Raw genomic sequence first — 18,308 nt, 5'->3', positions numbered from 1 at the left:
AAGAGATCTTTTCTCAGTGCGATTCTTAAACTACCTGCACTGTAATTCGATATATTCCACTCCGGTATTGTGAAAACACCTGAGGCCTTTCATCACCTTTCAACCCTCTTGGGCTTCAATATTAACCTAAATAAACCATTCTCAATGTGCTCTCAATCTTTGTTTTGTAGAGTAGGATATCTCCTTCTCCCAATTTCTATCCCTCACAGGTGGAAGATCCTACCGGAAGCTAAGTTGCAGCTCATCCACCAATGCAAATTGACCTGCTATCTCTGCCACTCTCCATCAACATCTTGAACTTCCTGTTCATTCGCATGAACTCTGATCATCTCTGGAAGTGAGTGTTTAAATTCCTCCAGCAGAATGATCTGTCTCAGAGCCTTACATGTCTTGTCTATTTTTCAGGCCCATGCTCATCTATCAAAAGTACTATGTTTAACTCTTTCAAACTCAACATAATTCTGACCTGGTTCCATCATTATGTTTCTGAACTGCTCTCTGTATACTTCTGGTACCAATTCATAGACATTCAAAATAGCCTGTTTGACATCTGCATAACCTCTTGACCGCGCTGCACATACCTCACTAGCTCGGCTTACCAGCTTAGTTTGAACTAGCATTACACACATGGTCTCTGACCACTCCATCCATCTATCCAATGTTTCAAATGAAATAGCAAATGCAACCACATTTTACTTAACAAAATATGGCAATGTTTTAAAATAGTTATATATGTAAATATATATTGGGCGGCACGGAGGCACAGTGGTTAGCACTGCTGCATCACAGCGCCAGAGACCTGGGTTCAACTCCCGCCTCAGGCGACTGACTGTGTGGAGTTTGCACCTTCTCCCCGTGTCTGCGTGGGTTTCCTCCGGTGCTCAGGTTTCCTCCCACAGTCCAAAGATGTGCAGGCCAGGTGAATTGGCCCTGCTAAATTGTCCGTAGTGTTAGGTGAGGGGTATGGATGGGTTGCACTTCGGCGGGTTGGTGTGGACTTGTTGGGCCGAAGGGCCTGTTTCCACATTGTAAAGTAATCTAATAACAAAATATGACAATGTTTTAACATAGTTTTTTTAAATATATATATATATATATATATATATATTCCCTACTTTCTATTTTAATCTCTATCCTGTTAACTTGACTTTGCTGAATAATTTGCAACTTCTCAAGTTCAAATTCTCTCTTTCTTTTTCCTCTCTCTCTCTTTCTCTTCTACCTCGCTTTCTCTTTCTTATATCTTCCTTTTTGTCTCATTTTTTTAATCTTCTAACTCCAGTTACTGCATTTGCAATCCTTTTTTTTCTAATTCTACTGCAGTCACTGTCAGTTTCTCCGGTACACCAAAGTGCTTGACCAACTCCATTGCAATTTCAGCTTTCCTTTTGTCCCTGGTTAAACCCAATTCTAACCTACTTGCTAATTCTAAATATACACCCTTCCTCTGTCTTTCTAAATTTTCTTGGCTAATTGGGAATCATTTTCAAACCCCAAAACCTCTTTAATAATGTTAAATCCCATTTCTCTCACTTTTCATTTAATCATCCACAAGTAACCAAAACTAAACATATTTTAAGTTTTATTTAATGATCTCTGACAATAATTGCCAAATGTTGGAATCTGCTGAGACTTTTTGTACCCCTAATCTGTTCTCATATGTCCCAATCCTGAATGACAAGCTCTTAAACTGTTATGACATCGACGTCGAACCCCTCTGTTAATAAAAACCAAACATCAAAAAACTCACCTAGTAATCTATTAAAACATGAGTGACAGAGAACTCCCAAATTCCACCATTCAAAGAAAAATAATAAAGTATTTTATGAACACGAATAGTGAACATTAAACAACAACTATTCACAAGTACAAGACCCCCTTTTCTTAACTGCTTACGATCTGACTACAACTCCGAAAATATGCTGTTCCATTAACCCACTTATTGAACGTTACATTAACTTAATCTCAACGTCGCACAGTCTCTGTCTTCCCCGCTGTCTTCAGTCTTCCAGCTACTGATCTCCGTGGGTCATCTTCTTTCTGTTTTTTTTTACTGTAAATAAAGTATATTCGATAGAATATTTTTTCTGATTTCAGACCAAGATGTTAGCTGTCCAGTTAGCTTTCCCATTAATTTTCAAAATACCAGGTTTATATACTCACCATGACACATTGAATTCTCATTGTTTGATTGGTTTCCAGGTGTTAAAACAATAAGGTTTAGCTTCCAGTGGTTTGTGGTATCTTGGGCATGATTGAAATTAATTGGTTTTATTCGAAAGTAATTTTTGGCATCGCAAGTAAGAGTGCCTGCACTCTCTCATTCTGGATGTGATAAATTAGGTGGCGTTTTTCTTTATGGCCAGGTATGTTAGATATCTACCCGGTTTATCACTATTCTCAAATAATCTCTGTTTCGGAAAGGAGATTTCCATTTTTGCTGTCTGGGTGAGCCCAGCATTCGAACTAGCCCTGAGGCGTGTAATCTTCTGCAACTTGATAACAGACGGTCTGGCAAGGGATGCTGTTTCAGCGGCATTCAGGCAAGCCTCGAGCATACGCAGCTGCTCTGCTTTCTGCCACTTCTGGGTCGCAAAGTAAGAAATAATCAAATTCCTCGCATAGGCCTTGGCAGTCTCCGAGACCATCGAAGGATTACGGGACGTACCCAAATTAATGTCGGCAAAAAAATTAAATTCCCCCGAAAAATATTCAATTAACTTGCTATCCTTCAGGAAGAAATGAGCCATGTGCCAGTTTCGTGAGCCTGTCTCATCACCACCGATTTTTACCTCCATGTCCACTGCTGCATGATCAGAAATGACTATCTTCCCAATTCTGCAGGACAGCACAGAATTCAAAAAGGTCAACAGGGCAAAAAATGCCAATCCTCCAAAAGCACTTACGTGGCTGAGAGAAAAAGGTGAAGTCCCTCTCCTCAGGGTGGGAACAACTCCACACACCCACCATTCCCAGCTCTCTGTTCAGGTACACCAATTGCCTGGATTGCGGAGACATACCCGCAAGACCCCGAGGCATCCTGTCCACTTGGGGGTTAATAAGTCGGTTAAAGTATCCCCCTATTACTGTATGACATGCCCCCCAGGGACATCAACCTGGAAAGGGCACCTGTTAAAACTTTGAGGAAATGTGCCGGGCGCAGGATACATTCCAATTCACATACATATCTCCATGCATTAAAGCGTTAAGAATTATAAACCACCCATATTCGTCCTTAATTTGGTCTCACATTTGAAATGGAGGATACCTCTTGATGAGTTAGTAACCCCTCTGCTTTTTGAATTAAAGGATAAGGAAAATCGCACGTCTGAACACTCAGACCAGGCGGTGTGGAGAGAAAGTGGAATGAAGCGAGGGCTACCGGGAAGGTAAAGGCTTAATTTATATTTGGGCAGTGTCTAAACCCGAGATACTACACGTGTAGTATCACCCTCTGCCCCCATCCTCTAATCGGAATGGGAAGACTCAGTAAGGTAAGGCTTTTATTTTTTTCTTTATCTTTCTTTTTCATATATTTAAGTGCATTGTTTAGGTTTAGTTAGTTCATAGAAAGCTAAGCTTACAATGGCAGGCAACCTCAGACCCGTGGCATGTGCCTCTTGCTTGATATGGGGGCTTAGGAACGTGTCTGACATTCCTGGCTTTTTCACTTGCAAGAAGCATGTCCAGATGCAGCTCTTGTTTGACCGCATGACGGCTCTGGAGCTGCGGATGGGCTCACAGTGGAGCATGCGCAATACTGAGGAGGTAGTGGATAGCACGTTTAGTGAACTGGTCACACCGCAGGTTAGGATTACTGAGGGAGACAGTGAATGGGTGACCAAAAGACAGAAAAAGAGCAGGAAGGCAGTGCAGGTGTCCCCTGCGGTCAACTCCCTCCAAAACAGGTATACCGTTTTGAATACTGTTGGGGGAGATGGCTCACCAGGGGAGGGCAGTAGTTCCCAGGATCATGGCACCGTGGTGGGCACTGCTGTTCAGAAGGTCGGCAAAAAGACTCGTAGGGCCATGTGATAGGGGATTCTATTGTAAGGTGAGTAGGTAGGCGGTTCTGTGGCCGAAAATGGGACTTCTGGATGGTATGTTGCCTCCCAAATTCTCGGGTCAGGGATGTCACCGATTGGCTGCAAGGCATTCTAAAAGGGGAGGGTGAGCAGCCAGTTATCTTGGTGCATATAGGCACCAACGATATAGGTAGGAAACGAGATGAGGTCCTGAAAGAAGAATTCAGGGAGCTAGGAGAGAAGTTAAAGCTTGGGATTACTGCCAGTGCCACGTGCTAGCCAGTGGGAGAAATGAAAGAATAGGCAGGATGAACACATGGCTGGAGAGATAGGGTAGGAGTGAGAGGTTCAGATTTATTGGACAATAAGACCGGTTCTGGGGAAGGTGGGACTATTACAAAATGGATGGTCTACACCTGAACCAGACCAGAACCAATGTCCATGGGGGACTTTTTGATCCTATTGTTGGGGAGTTTTTAAACTAATGTGGCAGGGAGCTGGAAACCAGAAGGGAAAAAATGTAGGCAGTGAGGTCGAAACTGGAGACTGTAAGAATTGTGAAGATAACATTAATAAAGGAAAGGGTAGGCAGAGAGCAGATGAGCACAAAACTCTGGTGGCATGAAATGCATCTACTTTCATGCAAGGAGTTTAGTGTATAAGCCAGGTGAACTTAGGGCTTGGATTGGTGCCTGTGAGTATGATGTTATTGTAATCACAGAGACTTGGTTGAAGGAAGGGCATGATGATTGACAATGACATTTTCCAGGATATACACGCTTCAGACAGGACAGAGAGGGAAGCAAAAGGAGGGTGGGGCTGGAGTTGCATTGTTCGTCAAGGAGGATATCACGCTATGCTAAAGGAGCACACTATGGAAGTTTTGAATAGTGAGGCATTATGGTGGAGCTGAGAAATAAGAAGGGCGCAGTTACATTGTTGGGGCTGTGTTACAGGCCTGCCAACAGTGAGCGTGAAGTAGAAGACTAAATGGGTAAAGAGATTATGGATAGGTGTAGAGGCAATAGGATAGTGGTGATGGGAGATTTTAATTTTCACAACATTGACTGGGATACACTTAACGTCTGGATGGGGTAGAATTTGGAAGAAGCGTCCAGGGGCGTTTTCTACTGCAGTATGTCAATAGTCCGACGAGGGAAGGGGCCATATTAGACCAGGTACTGGGGAACGAGCCAGGACAGGTGGTAGAAATTGCGGTGGGGGATTTCTTTGGGAACAGTGACCACAATTCTGTAAGTTTTAGAATATTCATAGATAAAGTAGAGAGTGGTCCTAAGGGAAGAGTACTAAACTGAGCCAAAGCCAATTATATCAAAATTATGCAGGAACTCGGAAATGTGGATTGGGCACAGCTATTTGAAGGGAAGTCCACATTTGAGATGTGGGAGGCTTTCAAAGATAGGCTAAAGATAGTGCAGGATAGGCATGTCCCGTTGATGGCAAAGGATAGGAAGGGCAAGATTCATGAACCATGGATGGCAGCAGAAATTGTACGACAAGCCAAGAGGAAAAGGGAATCATACATAAGGTCTCGGCAGCTAAGAACAGAACGGGCCCTGGACTAATATCGGAAGATAGGACAAGTCTTAAACAAGGAATCAAGCGGGCTAAAAGGGGTCATGAAATAGCATTAGAGAGCAGAATTTAGAAGAATTCCAAAGCATCTTATTCTTACATAAGAAGTGAGCAGTTAACTAGAGAAAGGATTGGTCCACTAAAAGATAACTAAGAAGTGCTGTGTGTCGAACCTGAGAGAATGGGTGAGATTCTAAATGATTACTTTGCATCAGTGTTCACAGAGGAGAGGGACATAATGAATGTTGAGATTAGAGATAGAAGTTTGATTAGTCTGGATCACGTTGACATAAATAGGGAAAATGTGTTGGGTAGGTTAGAAGTTATTAAGAGCGACAAATTCCCAGGACCAGATGGGATCTATCCCAGGTGGCTGAGGGAGACGAGAGAGGAAATAACTGGTGCCCTGACAGATACCTTTGTGACATCCTTAAATACAGGTGAGGTGCCAGAGGACTGGAAGGTTGCTAATGTTGTCCCCCTGTACAAGAAGGGTAGTAGGGATATTCCAGGTAACTATAGACCAGTGAGCCTGACTCGGTGGTGGGAACGTTGCTGGAGAGGATACTGAGGGATAGCATCTATTTATATTTAGAAAGGAATGGGCTTATCAGTGATAGGCAACATGGTTTTGTGAGGGGGAGATCGTACTTTACCAACTTAATTGAGTTATTTGTGGAAGTGACCAAGATGATAGATGAAGTAAAGGTTGTTGATGTCATATACATGGACTTCAGTAAGGCGTTTGATAAGGTTCCCCATGGTAGTATAATGGATAAAGTGAAGTCATATGGTGTACAGGGTGTTCTAGCTAGATGGATAAAGAACTGGTTGAGCAGCAAGAGACAGAGAGTAGTAGTTGAAGGGAGTTTCTCGCAATGGAGAAAGGTGACCAGTGGTGTTCCACAGGGTTCAGTGTTGGGGCCACTGTTGTTTGTAATATACATAGATGATCTGGAAGAGGGCACTGTTGGTATGATCAGCAAGTTTTCAGTTGACACGAAGATTGGTGGAGTAGCAGAAAGCATAAGGGACTTTCCGAGAATACAAGAGGATATAGAGTGACTGGAGGGTTGGGCGGAAAAGTGGCAGATGATTTCAATCCAGACAAATGTGAGGTGATGCATTTAGGCAAGTCTAATTCTAGACCGAATTATACAATGAATGGAAGAACCTTGGAAAAAGTTGATGGGCAGTGAAATCTGGGAGTGCAGGTCCATTGTACTCTGAAGGTTGCTGCATAGGTGGATAGAGTGGTCAAGAAGGCATACAGTATGCTTGTCTTCAGTGGACGGGGTATTGTGTATAACAGCTGACAAGACATTGGTTTGGCCGCATTTAGAATACAATGTACAGTTCTGGTCTCCACATTTTCAAAAGGATGTGGACACTTTGGAGAGGGTGCAGAGAAGATTTGCGAGGATGTTGCCTTGTATGGAAGGTGCTAGCTATGAAGAGAGGTTGAGTAGGTTCATTTTCATTAGAAATAAGAAGATTGAGTGGGGACCAGATTGAGCTTTATAAAATAATGACGGATATAGAAAGGGTGGATAGAGACAAGCTTTTTCCCAGGGTGAAGGATTCAATAACAAGAGGTCATACTTTCAAGGTGAGAGGTGGAAAGTTTAAGGGGGATACACGTGGCAAGTACTTCACACAGAGGGTGGTGGGCATTTGGACCGCGTTGCCGGCAGAGGTGGTAGAAGCAGGCATGGTAGATTCATTTAACATGCGTCTAGACAGATGCATGAGTAGGTGGGGAGCAGAGGGATACAGATGCGTAGGAATTGACTGACAGGTTTAGACAGTACATTTGGATCGGCTCAGGCTTAAAGGGCCGAAGGGCCTGTTCCTGGGCTGGAAATTTTCTTTCTTCTTTGTTCTCCTTTGTACTCCCTGCTGTAAATTGAAGTGCTCCTTACTGGTTAGATGTGTTTCTTGCAGCAAGGCGACATCAACCCTCTTTCTTCTCAGGCTTGAAAGCATCTTTTTACTTTTACTTGTTGAATGACTCCCCTTAACATTCCAGGTGCACCATTTAACTGAACGGTTAGCCATACCCGTCTGAAATAGTACATGACCCCCTGGGAGGATGAACCCCACTCATAGCGTGCTGACAGAAAACAGCAAGCAGTTTGCATAAATTTAAAAATGCAACTTCCAAACTCACCAGATCAAAACTTCTAACATCTACGTCTACAACAGACCAACATCGAACACAATTGAAAGGAAACTTTGCCCCCTTGCCCACAGGGAGCGCTCATACTACCCACTAACACCTTCATGGCTCCTTCCAGCTGAAGCTGTGCCCCAAAGCCAGACAGCATCTTATAACAAGAAAATTAAAAGTGTGCACTCAACCTGTCCTATCCATGCTTTAAACCTCGGAACTCCTGGTAAAAAACAAAACAAATCAAAATACCCCCTGCATCCCCCAACCACATCCCCATCCCATATCAAGGGAGAGAAATGAAAAGGAAATGATAAAAATAAAAATAAAGGATAACGGGAGGAGAGAGAGAAGGGAGAAGAGATAGAAAAAAGAAGAAAAGTAGAACACCCACATATATATATATAAAGGATTAACAGGTAAACCACAGAGAAAAAATAAAGTAAACATTATTGTCCATATTATTCCAGCTAGCCAGTCTATTATAAGGTTTCCAGGAAGTCCTTTGCTTTTTATTGTGAGTCAAAATTAAACACGGATGCTCCATGGCTGAAATGTAGTATCTTACAGAGTACTGGATATTCAAGTCCCTCAGCTGACTTTTTAACTCATCAAATGCCTTCCTTTTTCGAATCACGGTCGCAGAAAAGTCTTGGAAAAGCATAATTCGCATCCTTTGTATACCAGAGGTTATGGCTCCTTTCAGCACAGGTTACTTATCTCTGTAAATGCTGGTTTCAAATTAGGACCGGGTGGGGGCGCTGGTTCATTTCGGGCCTGTGCACTGTGACCGGTGGGCCCACTCACCCGAACCCGGCCCAACCCGGCTCCCAGCTTCAATAACTGCGGGAGCCATTGCTCCAAGAAGCTGACCAGCTGGAATCCCTCTTCCTGTTCCTGCAGCCCGACCAGGCAGATGTTCTTCCGACAGCCTTGATTTTCGAGCTCATCGACCTGCTCTTCCAAAGGCCGTACCTGCTGTTTCAGGGCCTGGACCTGCCTCGCCAAGGATTCCACCCCGGTTTCAGGGGCTACAGTCCATTGCTCCACCTCTATGATGTGCTGCCTGAGAGGCCGGATCTCCTGGTCACGCTACTGCAGCATGAATGAGATCGGTTCAAGCCTGTCCCGGGTCTCCTCAATCGCTGAATTGATCTTCTCTCAGAGTTTCACCAACTCCAAGACCAGGCTGTGCTCCACAGCTGAGTCCCTGGGAACGCTCGCCGAGGTTGATGATGCGGCCACAGATTTGTCCCTTGCTGCAGGAGAGTGTCCTGCTTGTTGCCATCCTCGCAGTCCCTTCCCTTTAGTCATTTTGCTAACAATTTTAAACTCAAACACAGCAATTCAGGTAACCAAAAACTAATGATTTCGACCGCAATGACTAATAAAGCGAGAGTGAGTGCTCCACTTTGTCTGGGTCCTGGTGCACAGCTCAGCAGGGCAGATCTACGGAATTGCCACCATCTTGAATCCACCCCACCGTATGCCTTCTTAACAACTGTATCAACCTGGGTGGCAGCTTTCAAGGATCTCTGCATATAGACACCGAAATCTCTCTGCTCATCCTCATACCATGAATCTTCCCATTTGTCCAGTACTCCTTATTCTTGTACCTCCTTCTGAAGTGAATCACGTCACACTTTTACGCATTAAACTCCATTTTCAACCTCTCAGCCCAGCTGTAGAGCCGATCTATGCCGCTGTGTAACCTGCAGCATCTTTCAGCACTATCCACAACTCCAACAGCCTTAGTGCCATCTGCAAATTTACTAAACCATCCTCCTCCGCCTTCATCTAGGTCATATATAAAAATGACAAACAACAATGGCCCCAAATCAGATCCTTGCGGTTTACCACGAGTAACTGAACTCCAGAATGCTCGTTTCCCATCAATCTCCACCCTCTGTCTTCTATTAACGAGCCAATTTCTGATCCAAACCGTTAAATCGCCCCCAATCCCATGCCTCTGCATTTTGTGCAATAGCCCACCGTGGGGAACCTTATCAAACACCTTACTGAAATCCATATACACCACATCAGCCACTTTACCCTCAATCAGTTGTTTGGTCACCTTCTCAAAGAACTCAATAAGGTTTGTGTGGCACATCCTACAGTTCACAAAACCATGTTGACTATCCCGAATCAACTTATTCCTCTCGAGATTTTTATAAGGACTTTCTCTTGTAACCTTGCCCAATACTCTACCCACAACCGAAGCAAAGCTCACTGGTCTATAATTTCCACGGTTGTATTTACGCCCGTTCTTCAACAAGGGGTCAACATTTGCTCTCCTCCAGTCTTCTGGTACTACCGCCATTCCCTCACAGTCGTTGGATCAATATCCTGAAATTCCCTCCTGAAATACTGCAATTGGTCAACCAACAGCGAGTGGACAGCAGTGATTGAAAAAGAGAGCTCACCACCACCTCCTCAAAGACAAAGTGGGATGAGATATCAATGCTGGCCAGCCAGCGATGCCTAAGTCCCACAAATATATTTTAAAAAGCTCTTGGACAGGGATGGTATGGAGTCAGATGAAGGAAACGGAGTTTGTCACCGTAACAGAAGGCAGTGACGCCCATGCTCCCAATATTTAAATAGCAAGGGCAGTGAGGTAATCATTCACTGCTGAGTAGGTTAACATAGAGACCGATGAGTAATACTGCCAGAGGCAAGGAGGGAGACAGTAATTGAACAAGTTCAGTGATGCAGTTAGTTCTAGTCTGTGGAGTGAATATCTGGATTCAGGATCTCAACAGGAACAATAATGGTGGCAAGACATGTAGACTTTATGAAAGAACAGTAATGCAGTCATAACTGGCTTATAGAAAAAATAGCTGGAGAGTGAGACTTATCAGGGACACCAACGATAGACAGGAGAGGATAATAAAAGTATTGAATAATGCAAAGAGCATAATAGATCCGCCATGATAATGACAACCCAACATAATATGGAGAAAGAATAGAAAAATCAGAGGATAAACTCCTGTCCATTGTTGGAACTTTCCAGTCTAATGTTCCCAGATTCTGATCTCTCCTCCCCTTCTCCCTGGAGCTGCTGATCCATGTTAGTGCAGTCGGTAATGCTCCTGCTTATACTGTGGGATAACACATTCAACAGAGCCCATTTATCATTAAAAGATGTAAAGTCTCCACTGGGATAATTAGAATCCATGGAGATTGGCATTAACCACAGTTACCGTAAAACAGACTCTGTTAACCCCTTCCTTACATCCCTTTTCATATCAAAATAAAAGTCAGCATTTACTCAGTCTGGATGGAATGGATGAGAGTTACTGACGGATGGACCATAAATCTTTAATCTATTTAATCATTTTTCCTTGTATGTGAGAGTATTGTCGGAAAACTGCAGGGTTGTATAAGTCCCACCCTGTTTATAAAAGGAGACAGGAATAAAATATCATGGCAGCTACAAAAAATAACTGGAGGGTAAATTTCTAGAGACTTTAACCCAAGGTACTGTACTTATTGCCAAACGACTTTGTGTGAGGCTACTCCTGGGTAAAAGTGCCCAGCTATCAAATCCGTTCATAACTTTGACAAAGCATCAGGATGGCTACTCAGGAACGGGGGAAGCAATTCTCTCCCAATGCGCCTATTACAGAGGGATAGGAAGAGACCATTCAGCCCACATTAGCCTATTCCCACTTGAAGAGGTGGGAAGATGCAACGGGAACTATCGAAGAGAAGTGTTACTGCAGCTGAATGAGTTGTTACTGAGAGAGCACCTGGAGTAAATTGTGTTCTTTATGTCTCTGTAACTGAGAATGGAGGGACCATCATTCGATACAGTTTGCCAGCCTCTCTTAATCCACAGATTGCTGTGTCATTTAATGTCTCGGGACTGTTACAGAGGGACAGGAGGAGGCCATTCAGCCTCTTGAATGTGTTATAAAGGGATAGGACAAGGCCATTCAGCCTCTCTAGTCAGTTCATAGGGATAGGAGGAGGCCATTCAGCCTGTGCAGTCTGTTACACAGGGATAGAAGGAGGCCATTCAGCCTCTCGAACCTGTTACAGAGGGACAGGTTTGGATCTGACATCTAAATACAGGCTGAGGTGACCGGTTGTAGTCAGGGGCAACCATTTAACAGATGCTCTTCGTAACCTAGGTGACAACAAGATGGCTTCTCGGTGCAAATAACATGACAAAATGGCTTCTAGGCTGCAAACTGACAATTCTGCTAAAGCTGTAGAAAATGGCTTTTAAGTTACCAACTGGTAATTCTGAATAAGTGACTAACAACAGTCTGCTGCAGTAGTGTTTAGCAGAAAATGTGTCCTTTAAAGCATAGAAATAACTCAGCTAGATAAGACAGTTTTAGCCGACCTTTAGGTGCAGGTGCAATGGCTGTGCTAGTTAAATAAGGGTGACCTGATTGTTGGAAAATAAAGTTGGTTCCAGGAAATATCATTAGACCAAGGAACTTTCACATAAATCAATATCGTACATTTATTGATAATTGCCCGAATGTAATAATTGATCATGTCCTTGGTTTAAGCTTTCTGCACAGTTTCTCCACGGAACACGGAAATGTATAACTTCTGTGTTTCTGCACGCTCTGGACTCGGCCATATGAAAACTAAAGAGTGAAGTCTTAACAGCCAGATGAATTACGACCGATCGTGGAACCGAGAGACGTTGCCGAGGTACAAATCTTCATCTGGTCTCGTGATCCGGATTCGGTATGGACGGATTGCGGACAATGGTATAAGAGCTTTCAGTCCTTCACTGTTGAATGAAGAGAAATTGGCCGGCCAGACGTGAATATTTTCTCCGTTTGGTTTTCCTCATATTCAAACGTGGTTGACTCGACCCCTCGCTCTCTATCGTCCAAGTCCAGCCCGAAAATGTCCTGGTAAGAATACATTGTGAAACGCAAAAAAGGAGTCAGGGACTCCAGGAAGATGTCCAAAAATCTGGCACGCCAGACCAGTATCGACTGGTTTCAGATTTAAGAGCTATCAATGGTATTGCACAGTTTGATCATGCCTTGGTGCTAAATCCAGCTCATATTCTGGCCTTGGTACTATTAGACGCTAAATGTTTTACTGTTGTCGACCTGCAACATGTTTTTTTTTTTCTCTGCCTCTTCATGAAGACAGTCAGCACCTATTTGTCTTCACTTTTATTTTTCCCCACCTGCTGGCTGCCTTTGGATTTCCCCTAATAAGTCCAGAAAGCCACTTTGTTACAACTGTACGGGATGGGCGTGCACTTATTTGAATGCGACTAAGTTTATTCCATGTGCCTTGGTCCAATGTACCAACCGCTACTGCTTCCCTGTGGTGCCTCGCATTACATGTGCTTGCCTACTGGAGGAGTGTTTGTCTGGTATTGTGGGTATTCAGGCTCTTTGTGATACTGGTAATGGCTCACACCTTACTATGAGACCCCTTATGGCACCTCCATCTTCTTAATCGTGGGATGGAAGGAACCAGCCTGGGACAATAATAACATCTCTTACTGAAAGACCCATCACTTTGTATTGAATAGCATTCAGCCTAAGAGCCCAGTGCTTCTATATTTTGTAACTATGGACTACCCACACTTTCAGAGCAGAAAAATGTGTTGCTGGAAAAGCACAGCAGGTCAGGCAGAATCCAAAGAGCAGGAGAATCGACGTTTCGGGCATAAGCCCTTCTTCATTCCTGAAAAAGGGCTTATGCCCGAAACGTCGATTCTCCTGCTCAATGGATGCTGCCTGACCTGCTGCGCTTTTCCAGCAACACATTTTTCAGCTCTAATCTCCAATATCTGCAGTGCTCACTTTTTCCTACCCATACTTTCAGGGTAGTCACAAAGACAGGCCTGTTTCTTATTGGGAAGCACCATCCATTATCTAAACTAAACCCAGATATTACTTTTTTCAGCCAAGACCAAGTGACTAACTTCATTGTTCTTAATGAAATAGGTAATCCCTGTGCTGTACCTGTAGGGGCAGTTTTCAATACTACTGTTCCCTGTCCAACTACCTGGGAATGTGGTTGGGGTTTCCCGACAAAACGTTCAGTTTCACCTGTATTCTGCGCGCATTGAAGGGGTGGTAAGGCTTTGGGTAACTGTAAAGCCCAGTTTCTGGCTTACACATTTCTCAGTAGCTTTTCCTGAGGGGGATCTGCAGGAATTATTAGCCAATAAAATTGAAACTATCTTATTTGTGGTCTTACCCTCTTGGGCAAGGAGACCGCTTGAACATGGCAGGAGGTAAGGACATGTTCTCAGAATGACGTCAATCTTCCCAGCAAAACCGGTATGCCCTCGACTACCTGCACGGCAAAGAGAGTTGGATTTGTTCCATAGTAAAGGGCAAGTGTATGATGGGGATTACTGACCTCAAAGAGAACATTACCAAGCAGGTGGATAACATCTGCACCTTCGACAATCAAATGATAGAAGGCACTGCATGGCGAGATGATGTGGGTTGCTGTATTCACGAGTGTCCACCTGAGAGCAATATGGTGTGGGATGGTATAGCCCAGAGTGTCCTCCTAACAGTGACATGATGTGAATGTATAGCCCAGAGTGGTTCCTTGAGAGTGACATGGTGTGGGCTAGTGTAGAACAGAGTGTTCTCCTGACAGTGACATCGTGTGGGCTTGTGTAAACTGGAGTGTCCCGCTGACAGTGACATGGTGTGAGCTGATGTAGCCCAGAGTGTCCCCCTGAAAGTGACGTGATATTGGCTGGTGTAACCCACAGTGTCACTGTGTCACTGATTTAAATGGAGTGTCATTGTATCATATTGTGATCGATCATGGGAACTGGACCTTCGGCCCAAACTAGTCCGTGCTGACCATGCTGCCCACTCAACTAATTCCAATTGCCGTCATTTGAACCATATCGCTCTCAACCCTTCCCATCTATGTATCAATTAATTTTTTACATGTTGCTATTGTTCTTATCTCAACCCATTTTTATGGCAGCCCATTCCATTTCAAAAACATTCTATGCATAATGAAGTTGCCCCTCAGGTCCTTCTTAAATCTTTCCCATCTCATCTTAAACCTACGCCCTGTAGTTGCAATCCCTCATCACTGGGAAAATGACTATATGCATTCATCCTATCTATGGCCCTCATGATAATATGCATTTCCTTAAAAACACCCCCTCATTCTCCTACATTCCAAGGAATGATATCCGAACCTGGCCATCCCCTTCCCTATAACTCTAGCCTATTAGTCCTGACAATATTCTTGTCAAACTTCTTTGCACACTTTTCAGGTTAACAGGGTGACCAAAACTGTACACAATACTCCAAGTGTGGCCTCACCAACGACTTACAGAATGGTAGCATAGTGTTCCAAATCCTACATTCAATGCCTTGAACGATGAAGGCCAGCATGCTAAATGCCTTCTTTATCACTCTGTCTAACCATGCTGCCGCTTTCAATGAAATATGGACTTGTGGTCCGAGGTCCTTCTGTTCCACAACACTCCTCAGAAACTAACCATTTACTGTATAAGTCCTATCTTTGTTTTACTTTCCAAAGTGTAACAACTCCCACTTATCTGTATATAATTGCAATTGCCAATCCTCAGCTTACTTCCCCATCAGAGTAAAATCCCTCTTTAATTTCTGATAACGTTCATTGCTATCAACGATGCCTCCTAATTTAGTATCATCCGTAAATGTAGTAACCTTTATGGGAGTACTTGGAGTATATTGTGCAGTTTTGGGCCCCATATCACAAAGCAGATGCACTGGCCTTGGAACTTGTTCAGAGGCGTTTCACGAGAATGGTTTCAGGAATGAAAAGCTTTACGCATGCGGAACATTTGTGGACTCTGGATCTGTACTCAATGGATTTTAGAAGGATGAGGGGAGACCTAATTGAAACATACCGAATACTGAATAGTCTGGACAGAATAGATGTTGTGAAGATGTTCCCATTTGTAGGAGAGACTAGGACCCGAGGGCACAGCCTTAGAGTAAAAGGAACAGTTTCTACAACGGAGATAAGGAGAAATTTCTTCAGCCAGAGAGTGGTGAATCCATGGAATTCAATGCCACAGAAGACTGTTGAGGCCAGGTTACTGATTATATATAAGACTAAGATGGACAGCTTCTTGATTGTCAAGGGGATCAAGGATCATGGCGAGAAAACAGAAGAATGGGGTTGAGAAACGTATCATCCATGACTGAATAGTGGAGCAGACTCGATGGGCTGAATATTTTAATTTCTGTTCCTATATCTTATGGTCCTCATCATGCCTTATATATTCACATCCAGGTCATTTATGTAAATAAAAAATGACAAAGGTCTCAGCACCCACTCCTGTGGCACACCATTAGCTATAAGCCTTCAGTCTGCACTCAGGTGTTTCCTTTCTGTCTGGTGGTGGAAGCTGAATAAAGATTTGTACAAAAAAAAGAAAAAGGAAAAAGAAAAGCCTTCAGTCTGAGAAACAATCTTCTTCCAACATCCTCTGCTTCCTACAATCGAGCCAATTTTGAATCCAATTAACTAGCTCTCTCTGGATCCCACGTAACGAAAAATAACTGACCAACCTGCCCTATGTCAAAAGCCTTATGAAAGTCCATATACAGATACTCAACTGTCTTACCCTTGTCTATCCTCACGGTTACCTCTTTGAAACACTCTAAAAGATTTGTCAGACATGATTTCCCGCACAGAAATCTACCTGTCTATCCCTAAACAGACCTTGACTATCCAGATGTTGGTTGATCCTATCTCTTACTACCCTCTGCAAAAACTTGCCTAACACTGATATTACGTTCACTGGCTAAGAGTTCCTTGGTTTGTCTTTGCTACTTTTCTTAAGCAATGGAACAACAATAGCCACCCTCCAGTCTTCTGGAACCTCTCCATTAGCAAAAGATGAAGCAAAAATCTCTGCAAGGGCCTCTGCAATTTCTTCCCTCGTCTCCCATAACATCCGAGGATGGACATGCACATGCCCAGGGAATTTATCCACATTATTGTGCTTTACGTAAACATGGAAAAGAAATATTCATTTTAAAAATTAACACCACCTCCTGGTGATTTCACACAAGGACTGCCATGCTGATCGTTAAGGGGACCTATTCTCTCCCTCGCCACACTTCTACTATTAATATAGCTAGGGACATTTGGGGCTTTTATTAAACCTTTTCCTGAGAAAGCCATTTCATACCCTCTTTTTGCGATTCTGATTCCCCTATTAAAGGTGCTTCTACACTTTGTGTAGTCATCTAAGGATTGACTTTAGCCTGATATCTTAAACCCAATGTATGCCTTCTTTGTTTTCCTTAACAGAGCCTCAATATCCCTCGTCACCCAGGGATCATGACCCCCCTCAACCACCGTCTTTCTAATGAAAATAATCCTAATTTATTCAATCTCTCTTCAATGCTGGCGCCCTCCATACCAGGCAACATCCTAGTGAACCGCCTCTGCACCCTCTCGAAAGCATCCACACATTTTGCTAAGGGGGGACCAGACTGTATGCAGTATTCCAAATGTGGCTGAACCAAAGTCTGATACAACTATGACATTACCTGCCAACTCTTGTACTCAATACGCTGTCCAAGGACGGAAAACATGCCGTATGCTTCTTATTCGCTCCACTGATCTGCCTTGCCATCTTCAGGGGACAATGGACCTGAACACCCAGATCTCTCTCTACACCAATTTTCCCCAGGACTTTTCCATTTACTGTTAAGTTCTGTCTTGAATTGCATCTTCCAAAGTGCATCGCCTTGCATTTCTCCAGATAGAACTCCATCTGCCATTTCTCTGCCCAAGTCTCTCATCTATCTATATTCTGTTGTATTCTCGGACAGTCCCCTTCACTACCTGCTACTCCACCAATCTTAGTGCCACCTGCAAGTTTCCTAATGAGAGAACCTACACCTTCCTCCAAATCATTTATGTACATCACAACAACAGTTCTCCCAGCACGGATCCCGGTGGAACACCACTGGTCACAGATCTCCATTTTGAGAAACTCCCTTCCACGACTGCTCTCTGTCTTCTGTTGCCCAACCAGTTCTCTATCCATCTAGCTAGAACACCCTGGACCCCATGCGACTTCACCCTCTTCATCAGCTTATCACGGGGAAATTTATCAAACGCCTTACTAAAGTCCATGTATATGACATCTACATGCCTTCCTTATCAATCAACCTTGTCACCTCTTCAAAGATTTCTATTAAGTTTGTAAGCCATGACATTGACTGCACAAAACCATACTGCCTATCACTGAGAAGCCCATTTTCTTTCAAAGATACTATTCCTCAGTATCTTCTCTAATAGCTTCCCTACCACTGACGTCAGGCTGACAGGTCTGTAATTATCTAGATTATTTCTTAAATGAGGGGAAAGCCATTAGCAATTCTCCATTCCCCTGGGACCTCCCCCGTGTTCAAGGATGCTGAAAAGATATCTGTTAAAGCCGCAGCTATTTCCTCTCACTTCCCTCAGTAACCTGTGGTAGGTCCCATCCAGATCTGGGGACTTGTCCTTCTTAATGCCTTTTAGAATACACA

General features: G+C 43.6%; 1 long non-coding RNA gene across 1 annotated transcript; it reads left to right on the top strand.

Moving 5' to 3' along the window:
- Positions 1-222: 222 nt before the first annotated feature.
- Positions 223-12,454, top strand: LOC148139509 (uncharacterized). The gene is made up of 3 exons (XR_015753630.1): positions 223-337; positions 3,310-3,389; positions 12,318-12,454. It is a non-coding gene; the product is annotated as an uncharacterized LOC148139509 (long non-coding RNA).
- Positions 12,455-18,308: the final 5,854 nt, after the last annotated feature.

This window comes from Chiloscyllium plagiosum, unplaced genomic scaffold (assembly GCF_037043375.1).
Source record: "Chiloscyllium plagiosum isolate Xiang-an unplaced genomic scaffold, Cpla_swu_hap1 HiC_scaffold_38, whole genome shotgun sequence".
NCBI lineage: Eukaryota > Metazoa > Chordata > Chondrichthyes > Orectolobiformes > Hemiscylliidae > Chiloscyllium > Chiloscyllium plagiosum.
The sequence above is the reverse complement of the archived record's forward strand: the minus strand, read 5'-3'. Positions and strand labels throughout refer to the sequence as shown.